We start from the raw sequence: 16,202 nt of genomic DNA on the forward strand, positions 1-16,202 counted from the left end.
GTGAGGTTGCCAAGTTTTGGGGATTTATGAGGTGAAACCTGTATGTACCGACTGTGTGAGAGGGATGCGTTTCTTGCAAGATCTGGCAACCGGGCCACCTTGGAATATTGCGATTATTCACATAATGAGGTTAGGTCCGTGCAAATTTTATGTAGCATACATAAAATATGTCCAGTGGAATTTTTTTATAGCAAGATTAAAAATAAGGGAGAAATACTGGAAATATTTAAGCGGGATATAATGGCAAAATACGACAGAATCACGAGAATAAAGCGGCGGGGCATGTTCACATATGCTCTCACTTTAGACAAACTGGAAGGAAATTCCAGCTGATGTCACAGACGTCTTCCTGCCAATGAAACGAGCCATTTCCTCTTGAAAAGCCAACGCGCCTCCTCTGTTAGACGGCAGGTGGTAGTGTTGGGTCGCGCTCTCGGTATTTTGGCAGGACTTCACGCGCTCGAACCGATCGTGTCGCCTGCAGAGGTTGCGTGAGGTAAGTCCGTGTAGTTAAAGAAAGATTCCGTGAGCTTTCAAGGGCGCAGTCTGCCGCGACATTAGGAATGTTTTCAGTTTTATTGGTCTGTTTGTTTTGTCCGAAGCTCTTCGTAGGGCTCCAAAAAATCTTTATATATTATTAATAATAAACATATACATACATAAATGAAAATCGAAACATGAACACACTTTATATAGACTCAATATAATTATAAAACATGTATCGTACGCTGAAGGCGGTGCGGCGTGAGCCCACGTGACACGCGTTCCCGCGTCTGCGCCGGCGCCCGCGCTCGCGCTCAGCTTATGTTTGCTGCCCAATACAAATGATCATAACTGATAGACAGCCGGACAATATCAAGGAAAAGGCATCAGCGCGACCCTGAGCAGAGAAAGGACAAATAAAAAGGCCGAGATGAAGCCAGTGCATCTATATCAGGTGATACTTAATAATCCTGTGAAGCATTTCTGACCAACATTTGACTTAATATTCAAAATGTATTATATAAAAAACAAAAGGCGATATATGGTATGCTTAATTATGTTAAAATGCATGTAACTGGTCATTATATATATATATATATATATATATATATATATATATATATATATATATATATATATATATATATATATATGCTAGATTAGACAATGTAATACAAAATAATTTACATTATTACAAATGCCTTTAAAGGGCTGATAATTGCTGATAAAAGCACGATCAAATCTTTGTTTAATATTGAAAATATTTAATTCAAATATACAGTTATTTTGGCCACCTTTTTTCGCGAAAGGAATGCTACTTGATTTCTTTAACAAAAATGTAGACATTACAACCACCCATGTTTCATTGCAGTAAAACTAGTAGGTAACCGTCCAGAGCTGCAATTGTAATTTATAGAAAATGCAATTTAATTATTATTTATTATTTAATTTATATTTTACTAGTTCTGTTTTAACCCCTTATATAGTAAGCGATTTTTTAATTTTTTTTATTTTTGAGGGAAGAGCGCAACAATACTATTCCGCTTAGGGCAGCCATCTTGGCCTTTAATTTCCAGTTCGCTCGTGTGTTTTCTGAGGGGCTACATTTCAGTTAGCAATCCAGATTTATAAACCGCCCACGTAGCATACATAAGACTGCTCACCTCTGTGAATAACCGCAGCAAGTGATACGCAGAAAAACTTCACAGCCCGAGTCCTTAGTCATTAAGCATTGACGTCAACAGACCCCATCCGGTCTCAAACAAGATCGCGCTCATTTGCATGCAGTTATCATAATAGCAATATCCATGCAAGACTTTTAATGTGTGTGTGTGTGCACGAAATGCCTTTTTAACAACACACATTTTGGTTTAATTACGTTTCACAGAAATTTCGGTGACCTGTAGTTTTTCCTAGATACCGTTGAAATAAAACGAGAGGCTTTTTACTGCGATTCCTTGCACGTAGACCGCTTTGAGGACTTCGGTAATCTCCGTAACTGTGCTCAGAAAAGTCGAAAACCCCCGATCCAAGCGGACACGGTTTTCTCCGAACGCGCGTTTGAAACGGTTGTCCGACTTGTTTCAGGAAAAGACACGTCCTGCTTTGTGCCTTTCGACGAGGCAGATGTTACGTCCGCGAGGGGAGCGAAGCGAAAGTAATGAACTCAATGAGCGCGATTAGCGCGCGAGCGTGCGCAGGCGGAGATTGCGTTTGGCGGGAAATGCGGCTATTGGTATTCAGCGGTGCGAGGCATTATGAATCCGCGAGCTGCCGGCGCATGAATATTCAAGGCCCCGGTGTTGCTTGAGCACCAAATGTGACTTCCTAACGCGTCCGCTCTTCATTAAGTTAATTGTCACACTCGTTGCGCGGGCTCCAAGTCGATGAGCTGCCGCTTAAGCGATCGATGATATGAAAATAAAGCGGATGGACGCACGCCAGCGACACAGGAGTGGGGGAAATAAACTATAATCGAGAATGCAGGCTGCTCTTCGTATACAATTTTTACTATGAAAACTAATAGTGTGTTATTTTGCTTGTTTATCAGCTCTCTGGATTCTGACGGCACCCATTCGCTGCATGAGAAAGGACGTTTTGCAAAATTTCCCTTAATAAAATTCATCTCCAACGGCCTGGGGGTGAGTGCATTTTGAGTAAACGTTCATTTTGGGTTATTATTCCTTCAACCGGCGTTCGCAAATGGGACCTTTCTCGCTAAAATGTCATTTATTCACACCAAGGCACTTAACCAAGCGAGCTTGCTCCAGAGGGACTTTCTTTGCGGTGAATGTGCTGTAAGCCTTGCATAACAGCCATTTGCTAATTAGCAAATGACAAATAATTGGACATGTTAATTGACGTGATGGCTATGCCCCCAAGGAAACTGTAAAGGCCCTAACTTATTACCGGTTTGGTTTTTTTCTTTTCTTTAAGCAAACACATTAAAGGAACGTATCTATTTAGCTGAATTATGGCTCATTCGATTGAACGATATGATAAGCTTTAAATGTTTTAATTGAGTATCTGTTTAAGGTGATTTGTCGTGCCTGTTTATTTATACTTTGTTCGAGGGTCACTTTAATGTGGTTTTTGTTCTATTTTAATTCAGCCGGTTCAGCCTGTTTGACTTCATGTGCTTTCGATATGGATGTTACCAAATATTTCAGTTAAAATCGAAGGGGGATTAAATGTGATGAGCTAAAAAAATGTACTAATGCTGATCGACCACTAAGTTTAATATAAATATAGTATAAATTAAATTATATATATATATATATATATATATAAATAAATGTTGTCTATATGTAAAACATTTAAATAGAATATAATAATATATTTCGATGTGTATGCATCTAAATAGTTTAAAATATATATTTAATGTGTGTAAACATAATAAATAATACATAATAAATACAACATTTTTTTATAAATGTAAACAAAATGCTACATATATATATATATATATATATATATATATATATATATATATATATATATATATATATACTGTATATATACTGTATATATATATGTATACATACACACACACACACATATACAAATATACACACACACACATTTTTTAGTCGTGTCACCCCAACATTTAACTTATTAATTTAATTTAACTTAAAAAAAATACAAAATAAAATAAACATCATCACTAACCCAGAATTATGTAATTGTTTTATTCACTTGAATGTTTGTAAGTCCACTTAAGACAAGAAGTTGATAAAAAGTGATAAAAAAGTATCCTTCTGGTCTCATTTATTTATTATGCATTTTTACTGTAGCTGTTAAAACTACAGTGGCATTATGAAATATTCACTCCTTTTCTGATAACTGAACTGTATTTGTATTATTAACATTTGTATTATTAAATACAAAATGCCAGGGATTTACAAAATAAAAAACGTACAGATTAGAGAGGTACAAAGCATGCTGAGAGTACACCATGAAATATTACAGGACGGCCCTAAGAATGGTTAACTTCCAAGCTAATGTTCTTACTGAACGACTAGATCAGGAAGAGGGTACGCACCCATAGACTTTCAGATAGAAATTCGGTTAGCCATTGGGCCATTTTATGCAGCTGGGGTGAAATGTTCTTTTAATTCATTAACCAACGTGAATAGGGGATTATAATTGTTGATTTTTATAAAAAAAATGAAAAAGTGTAAGGTCAGATTAATGTCAAGTCAGTTTTTTTTATTCAAATGGTGTGGTTTGGTCTCTGAGTAAACAATGATTCTGAGCAATGATAAAGTTTCAGCAGAAAGTTCATGCCAGGGACACACGCTAGCATGTGAAAGGGTATTTTTTTCAGGGTATTTTTACACAATAAAGCCAAACAGATACTTATCTACAGATCCGAGTTGCAGATAAATCATCCCTACATTAATCATAGCGTCATTATTGTTAAATGCTTGTTCTGAGAGCACAAAAGAGTCATTTCACGAGAACCTGCTTTAAATCCTTTGTCTCATGCCATATCTCATTTCACTTTTGCGGTTTCTGTGAAACACAACTCATGCTGTACTTCTTTAGTCAAGTGTAAATCTTTTTTTTACTGACGTGACTAAAAATAATAAGTTATCATTTCTACTTAGCTTCAAACAAGTCGGTCTGAGTAAATGTAACCAACCTGCTCAGCATGATTCGCCTCAGATGGTTGCTCCACCTTGAAATGTGAAAACTATAGCCTTAGATGAAGACAGTAGCACATGCTGGAGCGCCACTCGGGGCGGTGCTTAGAATGCGTTGTGCAAGACGTTTCACTATTTTCACATGTTAAGAGTCTTACGTTTCATTGAAATGCAAACTTCAGTATGCTCAAAATTATGGATTTTTATTGTTAACATTAATAATGAGGTTAAATGATTTATTCCCAGTTACTCTTAAAGCATGGAAATTGGTGCATTAAAGTTTGTGCTATGAACTGCCTTATGACAGCATGTTCAAGTGTTGCTTAATGGAAATATGCGTCTGACTATGCATTGAAAATGCATTTCTCAATAGTAAAATTAAGAATGTTACAAAAATACTTTGAAAAATATTTCTAATGACTATTTTGGTGAGATAATCTGTGGATCTAACCTAAACCCATCTTTAAAAAATAATATATTGTATATTTATTATATATTGTATTATATTTTGCATTAAATTATATTTTTAGTCACACCGAATTACGACTTTTGCCTCAATAAACTCCTAATTTTCTCATTTTAATTAGATAATGGGTTGGATTAGGAATGCAGAATATGTTCATGCTTTATTAGTATTAATAATAGGCATGCTAATAAAGAATTAATTAACAGAGAGAACTGGTCCCTATGCTATGCTATCCATATTTGTAAAAGCATTTTACTGTATTTACAATTCAAATAAGTGTATTGCATTTTGTATGAACGAAAGGCAATACGGCAAACTGAAAAGGAGCTCGCTTTGGAAGTATCATATGTTTATGCATATGTTTTCTTTTTTCTGAACAAAACTGGAAGTAATTGGTGCTCTGTTGGCATGGGGGAATGTGGTATGGGAGCGGTATAGTACACAGAGCACTCATCTATGTAACACGCTATGACAGCAGATGAACTCTCCATTCTACATTATTTAATGAGTGGCCCTCTGTCACACATGATTGCCCTGGCTGCCCAGGCGAGGACGCTAACCTGTATGATGCAGGGCCAACACGCTCCCTGCTGAGAAAGAAAGAGAAGATAAAAGGGTAGGAATGCAGAGGGACCCCTTATGCATCTAGACTCATTGTTTTGTCCAGCTCTAAGTGGTTCACTAAAGCCTGACGAACACGTATACCCAAAAATGACAATGCATCTTCAATGGCTCTCATGTCATTCCAAACCTGTAAGTTAAAGTCCGAGAGCTTTCTGATCCTGCATAGAAAACAATGCAACGGAAATTCCGCCTGGTCTTGCACGAGACACGAAAGGCCTACCAATAAGTACACATCACTGCAGGAAAAACTCTGACACCTTTTATTTCTTTTCACACAACTTTACAGAGTTTCGATTAACAAAGTGTCATTTTCGCACAATTACTTCACACTTCACAACAGTATTAATGTGCTGCAAGATTTGAAAACTGATGCTTTTAAAAGTTAGCATCACACATATCCAGCTTCATATCTATGATGGCAGGTTTGTACAGAGATGTACTTGAGAAACCAGGAGCTCCAATTATAATTTTATGTAACTACGGTTAGACGGAAATGTTAAAATCTGTGTAAAAGGAAGTTGAAAGGACGCATTGCATCCACAAATGTGTTTTTATATTAGTTCTGCATTTGTTAGCACTTTTGGGTAGGTTTAGAGTTGGATTTGGTGTAGGAATATACAAAGAGAGCATTAACTGTTAGCAACAGTGGATATTTTAAATCTGAACTGCTGCAATACATGCCTATATCAACGTAATAAAAACGTGCCAGGGTTCACATACCGAAGCTGTGTTTTAGCGCATCTCTTGTTGAAATTGTGGCAAAATGTGCAGTAAGGCACATAAAAAAAAAAACAGAGTTATTTTTATGAGACTAGGTTGGTTACCAGACCCAGAAAAACAGCAAGGACATCGTTAAAAATCCATGTGACATCAGGTGTTCAAGATACAAGAATACTACAAGATTTAGTGCGCTAAGAAAACAAAACACATGCATCTTGATAATGACGGGAATACGTAATTTGGAGATGAATTGTTGAGTAAAGTTATTCTTTTTGTTTTCTTTGGTTGAACCACTGATGTCAGATGGACTGTTTTATCGATGTTTCAGGACTGTTTCTGAGTTGGGAAAATGTCAGTTGCTGTCTATGCTGCGTCAGAAAGCTCTAGAATTTTAACAGAAATATCTTAATTCGTGTTTCGAAGATAAGGGTTTGGAACAACATTAGAGTGAGTAATGATAACGTTTTCATTTTTGAGTGAACTATCCCTTTAATATACTCAAAGCAATGTGTTTAAATTACAAATTAAGCAACTTTCAAATTACAGCCATTAACTGATTTGAATGGGATTGGTATCTGGTTTTTTAATTAGTTGGGAGTGTCTATGAAACTCTATATTGTCCTGTATTGGACTGTTAAACGGACGACGCATCTCCACTTCCTTTCACTATAGAAGTGAAACCAAGTCATCTTAGCATGGCTGCTGTCATCTTGCACCAATTACATAATAGCCTGATTCTGTACAGTAGTGATTCATTTTAAGCCTGAGTTCGGTCAGTAGGATTTGAGTCAGTACAGTAGAGATTCCTTTGGAGCCAGAGTCTGCACAAAGAGTCTGTGAATTAGTGATTCATTTGGAGTATGAATCTGTGAATTAGTGATTCATTTGGAGCATGCGTCTTTACAGTAGTGATTCATCTGGAGCCCACAATAGTGATTGTGAGCTGGAGCTGCAGTATCAAAGCCCCACCCAAACGCCTGCAGACCCAATCAGAAGCTCACAGTCATGACACCGCACCTCATTTTTATAGCATCAAATAACAAATTAAAAGCACATTTAGAAAAACAAACGAGAACTGCCATTAATGATGTAAATCAACTTTGAGACAAATTTATTGAAGCATAATTCCATTTTTTTTAGTTTGGCTCGTAGATAGTGCGGGGGTTAATGGCGGTCAGTGCTTTGGCTGCACTGATCTGTACGGTCTGCTTCCTTGAGTCAGCAAGTCTTTTTTTTTTCATTTTCTTCACAGCTTTCTTAAAACATTCTTCACTGGTGTACCAAGTCTGGTGTAAACCAGCCAGTTACAAGATATATATCTAATGCTGTCATCTAATATATATCTAATGCTGACGGCACAGGCTGTTCTTAAAGGTTGTTCTACGATGCTATTTTAAAGATCATTATGTGGTGTTGACATTTTCAAATACACTACATTGTATATATCGTAATTCTTCTATGCCCCGCCTCTCTTAAAAGGTGTAATTGTCGAACAAATTTTCCAACAAACACAGTCTACTCTGATTGGCCAGCTGACCCAGTACATTGTGATTGGCCGAAAAGCACAAGCACATATTGGAAATATAATGCCTCTTACAGTTATCGCAAGTTCAGCTTTCAAAATTAATGTAACGTTAACGTCCTTAGTTTTACCATCAGTTCAAGCAAGAAAGAGGAACGTGACAGACACAGCAATGATGCTCGTAAGAAAGCTGACTCCATTGTGATATGACCCTATCTCTCTTTCTCTCACACATACATACTCTACAAGGCCCAAAACTCCACATTTGAACGGTCAATAGCAAATACTATTAACTATTAACAAATCAGTTTTAAATCTCAAAGTGCACCGTGTGTAAACTTGTCTCTAAAGAGAAAGCATCTTCATTTAAACAAGTTCAAACGAATCCCAAGCAGTTTCACGTTGACGTCAAGATGAAACATTAGCCTACTGCTAAAAAATTCATTCCTTGCCACTAGGTGCTGCATTTGGAGAATTAAAAGCTCACAAACACTGCTTTAAAAGAAAGCGACCAATGATTGGAGGGGTTTGGAAAAATGAATCTGGCCCAGCTAACCAATCTGAGCCCATTTCGAGGGAGGGGCTGTATAAAACCAGCAAATCATCCGAGCGTTATAAGAGAAAGCAGAAAGCAAAGGTAAATTATGTGAAAAATAATGTTTGTTGTTTTACTTAGGATTAACACTTGTTAGACTGCGCCCCATAAACACAATTAAGCCTAGAAAAAAAGCCAACCACCCATTTAAGCAGAATGAAATAATTGTTCGTTGAATCATATTGCCATTGGGCCTCATTCATGTAACACAAACAGAATACATTTTTTTATGTTAATCCATCATGAAGCCACATAATTGTAACATTATATATATAATTAAGGAAAGGAATGTAGCTGCTGCTAGTGGTCTTTCTAAGCAGTCTGTGACGAGAGTAGAAGAGAGACGATGCATTATGGGAAAAAAACTATGATGTTCAATCTGTTTGCTTTTAAAAAAGCGGCTATTTAAATTGTATTTACCTGGCAGCTGAATGTCCATTTGTGAGAAGAGGACCAAATTGATACTTTCTGTGCTGGATATTATGAGAAGAGAATGTGAGGTTTGGAACAACAGTAAAGTAGAGGTGGTGGAGGGTGGGTGGATGCTTCAAACCAACCCTTGTATCTAATAAATTGCATACAGCGTTAGATTTTTTAAATTAAGTTACTAATTATGGATACCCTTTATTTATTGGTAATATGATCAAACACTTAACACAGCAACATAATGTACAAATTTGACAACGAATACACTATGTATCCATTAAAACAGATTGTATTGTTGTCATAAAGCATGACAAACATATATATTCTGCAATAATATACTTGCAGTATTGTGGAAATTGTTGTAATAAGCCTTAGCCAGAGGTTTATAATATTTTAATTCTCTGTGAAGTATGCTCATGCATTTTAGATTCATTTCAATTCGATGTTATACAAATCTACAAAATATAAGCAAAAACAGCATTTCAGAGTACGACAGGAGTGATCCAGACAACTACAGCCTATTAAATAAATATCAGATCTGGGAAGTAATTTAATTCTGCTGCCTTAAAGATCTTACCCAAAACTAATATATAATTCAAAACTAAAATAATTCAGTCATTATTTACTCATGTGGTTTCATTTCAAACCATAATTTCAAGACTTTTATTAAGATATATTGTGTTTCACAGAAGCATGGGGTTGAGTAAATGTTTGTTTTTTGATTTATACTTTATACTTTTAATTTTATACCTTTAGCACAAACACCAGCATCAGTGAGGTGTTTCTTGGAAGCGATCAGTCTGTGGCTCTGCTGAGGCATTATTGAACCTTCAGCTCATCTGTGTCGTTGAATCAACTGTTTCTCATCTTCCTCTTGAAAATATCCCATAGATTCCATATGGACTTCAGGTCAGTTCTGTTGGCTGGCCAATCAAGCGGAGAAATATCATGGTCAGCAAACCGCTCGGAAGTGCCGGTGCTAAAGTCCTCAGCATCTCCATGAAGCTTGTCAGCATATGGCAGCGTAAAGTGCTCCCAAGAAGCTCTCCCAAGCGTTTGAAACGGCTTTGCTTGACAGTATTCTTAATGTTACCCAATTACGTCCTTCCAGTCAACTTTGCTTTTAATATGCTTTGATACAGCGCTCTGTGAAGAGCCATCCCTTTCAGTGACCCTCTGTGACAATGATTGTTAAATCAGCAGCCTTCCCAATGATTGTGGATTCAATGAATAAGATATACCAGCAATTTACACTGTAGGGATGGTCATGTAATAAAACTCAAACTCAACTTTAACATTTTGAGATATTGGATTTTTGACTTCCGTGAGCTGTAAGCTCTAATCGTCAAAATGCAAATGAAAAATCTTAACTAATTGCTGTTTAGCATGTGTATTACTTGAATATTAACCATTTAATAGTTGATTAAGCACATGTTAGCGCATTATTATACATGACCCTTGTCACAAATCTGGTCCACGAACTTCTGTTCACTCACCTCCAGATGTCACTCCCTCACCGCATTGACTCTTGCACTGTACTACTGTTGCTTTTCACTCTAGACTCAAATTCCCATCATCCATTGCACCACACACACACCTGCATTCAATCACTTACACACCTTAAAGAACAGTTTCTCCCTCTGCCCCAAACTGAGCATTGTTAGCGTTTATCCCTCTCCAAGAGATAGGTATTCTACGTAAGCCAGTTCCCTCCTAGTTTCCTTGTTAGACTTCCTGTTCTGTTTTATGTCTGGTATCTGGACTCTCTCTTTGCCTGTCGTCTTGGACACTGTTTGTACCCTGATTGGATTATTGCACACTTTCCTGGATTATGGCTCTGTCTTGCTCCTTTGGATTACGTTTGCGGTGCCTCCTACATACCTGTTTGCCATTTTTTTGACCCTGCCTGTTTTGACCGTGTTTTTGACTAAAGCTTCGCAGTTCGCTTCGTCAGTCCCTGTACAACCCTATTCTACATCCCTAATCCTACCCAATACCTGAATTTAACAACTGCCGTACTAACTATTAATAAGCAGCAAGTTAGGAATTTACTGGGGAAAACACTGAACAGTCGAGATCGGAGGTTGGATCAGCAACCTTCTTGTCAAATTATTATTGTGCATCACATGATGTTGTCCTTCTCTCATCATCTCCAGTCGTACGGCCCATGCCAGAGGAGACAGATGGAGCATAAGATCAACAGTATGTAAAACACACCACCGTGTTTCCATCCATCTGCTGTTTATAGCATAAAAGCCAAGAGAAAAGAAAAATCACAATAAATATCTCGATTGACTTTTAATATCTCAATTGTTTCTCTTTCGTGGAACACAAATCAATGTATATATAGTTCTTTGGAAGTGAACGATTTATAAGACTTCCCAGGAAAGGATTTGAATGAGCGTTCATCATTTTGTAATACATTGTAATCTTCTACCTCTCTATCTGTTTATATACACAGGTATTTCCACATTCCTAACCTGCTGCTTTCACATCTATCTCGCCGAGATAGAGTAGATTGTTTACTGGACTTTGTCAGGTTATGATGAAACACACGGAAATTAAACCACACACACATATATATATATATATATATATATATATATATATACACACACACACACACACACACACACACACATATATATGCCTAATTTTTGGAGAACGTTCACCCCACGTGTGAGTTGCAGTCCGTAATGAAGGTTTAATGCACCCTACCCCTGTTGTTTTCACATCTGTTAATATTTGGTTGTGTCCACTGCCATGGTCTCTCAGTGTCCAGCCACATGTTAACAGCGCTGTTTAAATAAAAGAAAATTGTTGATATGAACACGGCATTGTGAACAGCTGCGTCCATCAGCGAGTGGATAAGGGAACATCGGCCACAGTGCATTCTAATAGTTAATTAAAATGGCCTCTTCCTAATAGTCTGTAATGACAGCATCAAATTGCCTCAACGAATAAACATGAATTCTATTAGGAGACCAGGAACAAAGGTAATAAAATCCCTGTATATTATACATAAAAACACAGTTAATATGGTTCATGATGGTCAAATTCAAAAGTGTTACATAAGTCCCCATAAAGCATTTATAAATACAATTAAATAGTTATTTACTTCTTAAAATCGTATATTGCAAGCTCTAGAATCCTTGAGAAAAATATTTTAAAATACATACACCAATTGTGCCATACCACAAGTTTTGATAATAAAAACTAACTAAGGGATTTTAATATTAATCCTAAAATTTGTTTTGTGCAGTAATTTAAGATGAAGCCTGTAATTGTTATACTGGATATGTTTTGATGCATATGCATCTTATAACTGCAACAAAATGCTTTGTTACATGTTGAATTATATTTATGCTTCGTAATCAAAAAAAAACCCCAAATGTTTGATGCTAAATGATGCATAAAGTTGCATTTTTATAAAAGTTCAGTGTTGCATGAAAATATACCATGTATAATATAGATTTTTATTTTTATTTATTTTATTTATTTATTTTTGCATCTTTAATCTTTGTTTTTTGTTCATCCAACATGCAATGGGTTTTGGGTTTTCAACATACTATGATTAATTCTATCTTTAGGTAAAACTATTTAGGAACAAAATAGGTACAGCATGTTAATACATTAAATACTGACTTTTCAAAAGTATGTGGAACTCATAGTTCCTTTAACAGTAAACTTGCGCAATGCATCATTTATTAGACACACGCTGGTCTATTATCATAGAGACATTAACTTTACATCGTGGAGCAAAAAGACCAGACCTCCTGCCATCAGTGTAAAAGTCTGACTATGCTAGACTAACTCTTCATTTATCGTCACTCTCAGCGTGACTGCATCTTTCCACATCGCCACTCGCCAGGTTCTGACTTTGATTACTAGAAATGACTATGGCCGTCAGCCATCATGGTTGACACACATCTCAGGGATAAAACAAATGATATAATTAAAACCACAGGTCTGACTAATGCCTCACCGTCTGCCAGACTGCGTATTATTATTGTTATTACTTTGTTTTGTCAAACTGCATACGTCCTGATTGGCGCTTTATTAAAATCAAACCATTGTCACGAGCCAGTGTTTTTTCTGATTCCTTTTCTCAGACTCAACTGCAACTATATGGTGATTTGTTTCATTCTCGTAAACACTTTGCTTTGGATGTGTGCAGCTTTATGCATCTGTACATTTTGATTTAATTTACACAGACTGTACGGCCAGCATTGAGTGAACCAAAACTTGCATGGCATATTTGGGTCATGGTGGTTTTAGAGAAACAGACATCGCATATTGTGTTATTTTGGGTAAAAATGCAAGAACTTATGCACTGAAGCTGCCAGAAACGTCTATGAGGAGAGACCTATTAAATATATTTAATAACTTTTGATGATAAAAAAATAGTAATTTTCCCAGTGAACTTTTTTGGACATTTTTTGGATATTTAAAAAAATGCAATTGCATATTCCATATGATTAACAATTATTTTGAAAATACGTCAACGGACGTATGTAGGAAACTAAATTCTCATGAATGTATTTCTAAATCACTGAAAGCAGATAGCATGCAGTTTTCAGAATTTAAGCACTATTGATACTGAAAAAAAATATTATTATGAATAAGATTTGTGGCAGACAAGCACTTTAAACTAAATAAAAATGCAATATCTGAACACTATTTTTTTTTTCTGAAATACCATGAGGTTGCCATGGCAGCATCTCAGGATGTCCTTATGGCTATATATAACTTTTCTCTAAAGAAGCTGATATTGTCTTCAAGATACTTATTGAGGCCTTTTGTATATTTGTGTGCCATTCGCACTTGCTCTAAATTCACATCGATCTGCTATAAAAGACCAAGAATATTTCATAAGCAGTATGTCTGACCAGTTCTGAATGGTGATGTTTCTTTGTGTATCAACTAGTGTCTAACCAGTCTGCGTGTTCGGACTTGTTCCCTCCAATATCCCCAGGCACTGGCTGTTATACAGTTCATGTGTTAATGTCTGTTAATGAAAGATATCAGCAAACATAGACGTTAGAGTAACATTGGAGATGCACACAGCCCAGCATCAGGGTTTTGACACTGAAAGTGTGTGAAGGGTGAAATAAAATATTACACTTCTCTTTAAAACTGTAGACTTAAATATGAAAATCTGACAAGGTGCAGAACAGTAAAAAAAAACAAAAAGGTGGAAGCAGAAACCATTACACCCACTGATTTAGTCCAAGTGTTTAAAAATAGTGGGTCAGTGAAAATGTAAAAAAATGAAATTTAATTTTATAGGCCAGAATTATGAACAGCTTTATGTAAAATCGATCACACAACGTGATTTACTAACATTTCTGCTTGTCAAATAACTGGTATTTTTGGCAAAAAAAATGCTCTAACCTGTTGTAAATCTGGAGAAGTTTGTTTAAATGAATAGCATATACCCACTAAAATGTCATTGTAATAATCTTGTCAGGCATATTTAAAGCAACAACAACAAATTAGTTGTAATTTTATTTTTTTTTTATTTACCACTATTCTACTGTAATAGATCAGCCGGGCTCTCCCACCAACCAATCACTGCCCAGCTCACCCACCAGCCAATCACAACGCTCACAGTCACCAGAATTCTGATCAGCCGCACCTGCACCTCATCAAGATGCAATCAAGTCATAGTACAAAAGCACATACACACCACGGTGTCTGATCTCGTTCATTGATGAAGTGCTGAATGCTGACTCTCATTTGAGTCAAAGACCGAAATGCTTACCTTGAAACAGTTGTCTTCTCCAGCTGTCTCCTGTGTTTCCAGTTCACTCCTAGTTCTTGTGGCGTGTGCTCCAGTGATCTCTGTGTCAGTCTAGTCTGTCTAGCCAGTCAAAGTGAAATCCATCTCACGTCTCAATTCTGCTACTCATCAGACTCATACTCCGCTGTGTCAGAATAAACCATCTGTTATTCAACTCATTGTCTTATCCACGTCCATAACACCTACCCATTCGACAATATTTTTTTAACCAATTTAATATGCTTCCTTATTTTTTATATATATTTTAATATGTAAATAAGTCAGCAAAAGGATGTTTTACATAAATGTTGTATTACACTGAATAATGTAATATTACTTCAACATTATTCTCCAAAAACATATTTGAAACCTTAAACATAGACACCTTACTGTGCTTTCATGATATCGCTCAAAGTGAATTTCTTTTGATGGGGACATCTTAACGTCTTTGACCCACATATGTTAACACTTTTTTATACACATGTAGAGTATCAGCCAAATATTTCCACCATTTTGCATCAAATGCACATTGTTGCACACTTCTCTGTTATTACCTCAAGAAATCTCACAAACAAGTCCCATTGGCACACGCATAGAAAACCACCCAAAGTCTGCAGCTGGTTTTAGGATAAGGCTAGAGGCCACTGTAATTAACCGTATGTTCCAGCCAAAGTCCAAGATGAGAAATTTCAAACTGAAATGGGCTTTAAACTTTTCCAGGAAGAAGAGTTTTGGTATTAAATGATAATGAACACGCTATGAAGAATAAACAGTACTTATATAATTCCTTGTTGTCAAAATTCAGCGAAACGTATTACTACAAAGTGACTCAGAGAAGTAAAATTAGTTCTGAAAAATGATCTCTAGTGGGGTGTAAATTGGCCTTTAGTTATGTATTCATAGACATTGAACATTCACTGCTCTGTTAAGTATTCTGACTCGTTAGTATGCGTGCGTAGCGTAAGAAAAGAAGATTGCGTTCCTGTTCATAAGTTCACTCAACGCTGCATCAGTAACGCTATGGGAGCACCCTCTGGTGTGAGAATTTACAAAAGCCCATATAGAATTACACCATTGGCAGATGACGCAAGCACCGCCCACTGAGGCGTTGCATCACCGATGCCTCATAAGAGAGTGCCCATGCCATCACAGCTCAAGATTTCTCTTCTTCAGAAAGCTACTTTATCTGCCTATTGGTTACATTCAGCAACTTATCTAACTGTCCAAGAATTCCTTTTTATTCTCCTTTATCTTATTTTTCAAAGAAAGAATGGATAACGCTTGTTGCTTTTTAACTCTGCATTTCAGCATAACTTAAGTTCTTGGGGAACTGGAAGCCACGGAGAGCTGAGTTATCTCTTTCTCCTGATTATGTGCGGAAAATAAAAATGGCTTTATAGAGGGTACAATCCAGTATGTGTCAACGATGGTGTTTTGTC

The 16,202-nt window shown here is 36.5% G+C and overlaps 1 long non-coding RNA gene across 1 annotated transcript; it reads left to right on the top strand.

Moving 5' to 3' along the window:
- Positions 1-813: 813 nt before the first annotated feature.
- Positions 814-10,490, top strand: LOC122326827. Its single transcript, XR_006247514.1, has 3 exons — positions 814-937; positions 2,534-2,624; positions 9,873-10,490. It is a non-coding gene; the product is annotated as an uncharacterized LOC122326827 (long non-coding RNA).
- Positions 10,491-16,202: the final 5,712 nt, after the last annotated feature.

This window comes from Puntigrus tetrazona, chromosome 21 (genome assembly GCF_018831695.1).
Source record: "Puntigrus tetrazona isolate hp1 chromosome 21, ASM1883169v1, whole genome shotgun sequence".
Classification (NCBI taxonomy): domain Eukaryota; kingdom Metazoa; phylum Chordata; class Actinopteri; order Cypriniformes; family Cyprinidae; genus Puntigrus; species Puntigrus tetrazona.